The 5,786-nt window shown below is 43.5% G+C and overlaps 1 pseudogene; it reads left to right on the forward strand.

Moving 5' to 3' along the window:
* The window catches only part of LOC130291924 (cytochrome P450 2C31-like), a 21,175-nt pseudogene extending 15,594 nt beyond the window's left edge, over positions 1-5,581 (forward strand).
* Positions 5,582-5,786: the final 205 nt, after the last annotated feature.

Genomic DNA, 5,786 nt, shown 5'->3' on the forward strand with positions numbered 1-5,786 from the left:
TAAGTCTGGGTTCACACTAAGGAAGCTCCGGATGGAAAAATTCAGTCTGGAGCTTCAAAGTGTGGGCAACACCTACTGAATCAGGATTGCGCGAACATTGCCATGCCCATAGACAGCAATGCCGGCGGAGCGGATTCCGCCTAAAGAATGAGCGATCTAAAGAATTGCGGAATTTCAGCGGCAGATATTCCGGTGTGTTCTCTGTGCAGCGGAATCAAATTGCTAGCAATGAAACTCTGCTGCACTGGAATTTCCAAGTGGAATTTCAAAACGCTATTTCGTTCAGAAATTCCATAGTGTGAACCTACATGGGGGTCAGGTAGAGCACAGTCATTCTGGCAGTTAGGCACAGCACATGGGAGATTGTGTAGTGGAACAGTGGTGCAGTTGCCCATAGCAACCATATTGCTTCTTTCATTTTTAAAAGGGCATCTTTAAAATGAAATCTAATTGGTTGCTATGGACAACTGCACCACTCTTTCTCTACACAGGTTTTAATAGATCTCCTGCATTGCTTGTATAGTCTCATGTCCTTGTATGCTCTTCAGCATGCATTAAAAAGTACCTTTCAATATATTGTTCCTTATGTAATTATAATCCTGTAGCGTGTGTGGGATGTAGGAATCCCAGCAGGGGTCTCCTATCCTTCCCGTGGGTAACAATTTCGGCGCTGCAGCGCTTCACCGGCGGGGTGAAATTAGCAATCGGACATAGTGTAGAGGATGGTGATAACTTCTTATTGTATAGTCATAAAAAGAATCAGTGTCGGATGGACAACGCATTTCGGAGGGGCTCCCTCCTTTGTGCAGACCTGACGAAGGAGGGAGCCCCTCCGAGACGCATTGTCCATCCCACATTGTCCATCCCTTCCGGGATTCCTACCTCCCACACACGCTACAGGATCGCACCAACCGTCTCATACGGGACCGACGGCCAGCTGCTCCCGGCGCACCTACAGAAAAGATACCTGCTTAAGGCTTTCAATCAGCGCTGTGCCTGACATTAGCGCAACCAACAAAGGTGAGCAGGCTCTTATCTATCTATCTACCTACCATCCGTTATCCACGGATAACAGGCACTATTAGCACCACATCTGTCTACCTTTTTTCTCCCTTACATATTTATGTAATTATAAGACACTTTGCTATTTACTTGCTGTTAAAATTCTCAACCTTTATATGTTTTTAATGTGCTTGAAAAAACAGCCACTAGGTGGCTCTGTTCTGTTCCCTGCTCAAGTCAAACAGTATGTTTGGTCTCTTCCTGGCCTGGCAGGAGACCAAACTCAGGAAGTGCGTGTGGGGCATGGCGAGGTACAGCTCTCGCAGGCTTCAGTGACGTTGCTTCTGCTGGGGAACGCCCACTTTTTCCTGCCGGGAGCTCACACGATGTGAGCAGGGGAAAGGTATGATACAGAAATTTTTTTAAGTTTGGAAAAGGGCAGGAGGGGTGTTAGCAGTAGTTAGGAAATATAATCTGAGTTAGTTTAGAAAATATGGTTTGATGACAGGTTCTCTTTAAAAAAATGTTTTAGATAACTTCTTACATTGGGGGTGGGGAGAGGTCATTTGCTTTTGTTGATGGTTTCAATTCCACAGAGAAAATCCATGAAGAGATTGACCATGTAGTAGGTCAAAACCGATGCCCATCAGTTGAGGACAGGAATAATATGCCATACACAGATGCCGTTATCCATGAAATTCAGCGATTTGCAGATATTTTTCCTATAGGACTGGCTCGTGCAGCAAGACAAGACACAACATTGAAAGGATTTCATATTCCCAAGGTAAAATGCCATTAGCAGAGCAAAACACCATAGTTTTCCATTCTTCCATTACCACATTGATTAAAAATGAATTCCTCATCCACTCTAGGGCATGATGGTGGTTCCGATTCTAACATCTGTTCTAAAGGACCCAAACCATTTCAAGAATCCAGAAGAGTTTGACCCTGGACACTTTCTTGATGAGAATGGTGGCTTCAGGAAGAGTGAAGCTTTTATGGCATTCTCTGCTGGTACAGTTTTAGGACTCTGCGTTCTAAGTAAATCATGTTTTTGGGTCTATTCACACAGCAGAATTTCCGCTTACGGAATTCCGCTTCAAATTAAAGCCCATAGACTTCTATGGGATTCTGCACTCCCATTTACACTTCTGAATTTCCGCTTGCGGAAATTCAGAAGTGTGAATGGGAGTGCAGAATCCCATAGAAGTCTATGGGCTTTAATTTGAGGCGGAATTCCGCAAGCGGAAATTCTGTCGTGTGAATAGACCCTTTGGAGTATTTCTGCTGGTCAGTTTAAGTATTTATTTCAATTCTAGTAATTGTGTTTTAGGATAAGTCAAAAAACAAGGTTTTGACAAACTGATTTTCACGTAAAACATACGTTTATCCTCTGCCCTTGATTTCAACTGGCGAAGTGCCCAACAAGACAAGTTTTTTTTACAAACCATGGTAAACTAGAACATTGCTGATAAAAGAAGTAACAGTGTCATGCGTTTTTCGACTTGTTTACTGTGTTTTACAAGCTGTTTTTGAGGTTGTATATCCAGACAGATTATAACCAGGTGACCGTACCCTTCGAATATAGACAAACTCTCTGTTAAATGGGTACTCCACTCCTAGACATCTTATCCCCTATCCAAAGGATGGGGGATAAGATGTCTGATCATAGGGGTCCCACTGCTGGGACCCCCGCAATCGATGTGCAGCACCCAGCGTTCATTTAGAACGTTGTGTGCGGGCGGCGAGGGTCTTGACATAATGGCCACGCCCCTCGTGATGTCACGCCACGCCCCATCAATGCAAGTCTACTTACATTGAGGGGGTGCGACGTGACGTCACGAGAGGGCGTGGCCGTGACATCACGACCCCCGCCACCTGCTACAAGTGTTTGGAAAAAAATGTTCCGAATGTTGGGGCAGTGGAGTAACCCTTTAAAGAAAAAAACTTCAAGGATGAACAGTGTTATGCATAGTTCATGAGCTATAGTGATCGAATATGTCTTCCAGCTGTGAGTCATTTTATTGAGTTGTGTACCACCCCCTCTACACTAGGCATGACACAGTGTATTGCTCTTTCCAGAGTGGTACTTTAAATGTGGTTCTGATATCCATTGAAGATTTTAATGCGTGTCCATGGCCATAGATGATTGGATATATTGCAGATGTCTTATTGCACCCATCAGCCTTTGATGGCCTCTTAAGTGATGAGTACCTGTGCAGGCATCCCATATAATAAAGAACTGCATTGTTATCAAGATTGTGGGGAATTGACCCTTTGAAATGAAAGGAAAACATTCACCTGGTCCTTCTGTCCTAGGTGGTAAAACTCAGCATCATAATGGTAAAGGCTGAATTAGATCATTGCTATACATGTCAGATGTTCCCCCATCTATTGTAGAGAAAAATGTGTCAAGCCCTTAGCTCTTTCGATGTGATTGGCTTTGTTAAAGTATTTGATCCCATGGATGTCTATGACCAATCTGGTTGAATTTCCAAAGAAAGCTGAGTGCTTCTGCCCCTTCATTTTAGCATTCGGTTGGGGACCTCCAATGGTCAAAAGTTCTGACATGACACTATAACATAAAGATCCGTATAGCTTTGAAGTCTTGAGATTAAAGGAAAATGCAGCTCATGCTAAGATGCAAAATATATACTCTCAAAACTGCATGCCGTTCCCCTGTACTTGATACTGTAATGGTATTTCATCCTTAGCATCATCAAGTCAACCAACATTTAAAGGAGTACCCATCGAAAACGAACTTATCCCCTTTCCACAACATAAGGCATTAGTAGCTGATTATGAGGGGCGCCAATCACTGAGATCCCCCCACAATCACTAAGACGGGACCCGGGCACTCTCAGTGAGGAGCGCGTGTCATATACCGGTAGACGGCACGCACTCCAACCATTCCACTGTGGATAGGGGATAAGTTAATCTCCTTTAATGTCCATGGTGGCAATGATGACATGCGTTGTAGTGGAGCTTTTTCTATAAAGATGTAACATTCCATGTTCATTGGATGTCATTGCTGCCCAGCTGTTGAGCTGGCACGCACAAGGACTGGCAAGAAGGTATAAGAGATTTTAGACAGCGCTAACATATTTGTTTTCCCTTCTTCCCAGGTAAACGTATGTGTATGGGAATGAGTCTGGCCCATATGGAAATCTTCCTGTTCCTTACTGCTTTACTGCAAACATTTACTTTGAGGCCCACAGGAAACTGATAGACATCACATCAGAACCCAACACAAATGGCTCTAAACCTCGAGACTATGAGATGTTTCTTGTCCCTCGCTGAATACTGATCACCATCTACTGATCATTGAAGTGTACTCTAGTCAGCCATAACATTAAAACTGCCTTTCTTACATTGTATAGGTCTAAACAGCTGTGATCCATTAAGTCATGGACTTCACAAAACTCTGAAAGTTTTTTGTCTGTTATCTGGCACCAAAACATTGTAATGTGGGGTCTCCATGGATTAGCCTTGTTTTCTCATCACATTCCAGAGATGCTTGATCACCTTAAGATCTTGGGAGTGCAAATCAAGACGCTGGACTCTTTGTCATGTCCCACACATTTTTCCTGAACCATTTTTGCAGTGTAGTAGATAGGACACATTATCCATTAGTGAATACCATTGCCATAACATTAATACTTTCAGAAATGTATGTTACAGTAGCTCTCCTGTTGGATTGGACCACACAGTTTTTAACCCAAAAGTGCATCAATGAACCTTGGGCATCCATGATGTTGTTAACAGATGGTTTTTAATTTTGATCCTTCTTGGTAGGTCCTCCCAACCACTGCATACCAGGAATACATGAAAAGTCCGGTTTTAGAGATGCTCCAACCAAGTTGTCTCATCATCATATTTTTGTCCTTTCCAAACTTGCTTATTACTTGCTTCCAATACATCAAGTTAAAGAAGTGTGGTGGCATATGAGAGGATACTGTCTTGTGGGGGTGTAGGGTAATTAGGGTGTTGCTGTTTAGGATAGTTAAGGGTGCTGTTAACCCTTGTCACTCGTGAAGCCAGGGTGAGGGTTAAATGCTGTGTTTCTTGATAGGCCTATTGCCACCCTTCCCAAGAGCAATAGGTGATGCAGAAATAAAGGATTGTCCACAACCGCTGTTAACTGAAAACTTGCAGGAACTTTTACTGATGAGTTTCTGTACATGTAGAAATAGTAACCGTCCAGATAACAGAGTGTGGTTGGCCTCAGGGGTAAGGGTAGTGTAGTCTGGGTATTGCTTCAGTATATCAGGGGTTAAGGTTAACCCTATTGTTCGTGATGCCAGGTTGAGGGCTAGTATGCTGAGGTAATTCTCCGGCCTATCGCCGCCCTTCCCAGTAATGATAGGTGCATGCATAAAATGACTGAAGGTCCACAAGGTAGTTGAACTTGGATAAACTTTACTTAAAGACTTGCGGTACATCCAATGAACATTAACAGTCTCATTAATACAGTCTCCATACACTTCAGTGACTGACAGTTGTTGCAGACCTTGACTTTTGATATAAGTCTTAGAATTTAGGGTAATTTGCGAAGATCTGTCCGGATTTAGGGGTTAGATAAGGTCCGGTGATCTTGCAGAGTGCTTAGGGATTGATTACACTCACAGTTTTGTAAAGATCAGCCATCGCCGCAAGGCTCGGGCATAATTCACTGATGACAGCAGCGCAGATCCTTCCCTGTCAACAGCCCACGAGGAAAGAGACAGAGTAACGGCCGCCGCTCCCTTATATGGGCAGGGCCATTTTGGATTGGTCCAAGTCAG

Source organism: Hyla sarda, chromosome 9, assembly GCF_029499605.1.
Source record: "Hyla sarda isolate aHylSar1 chromosome 9, aHylSar1.hap1, whole genome shotgun sequence".
Lineage (NCBI taxonomy): Eukaryota > Metazoa > Chordata > Amphibia > Anura > Hylidae > Hyla > Hyla sarda.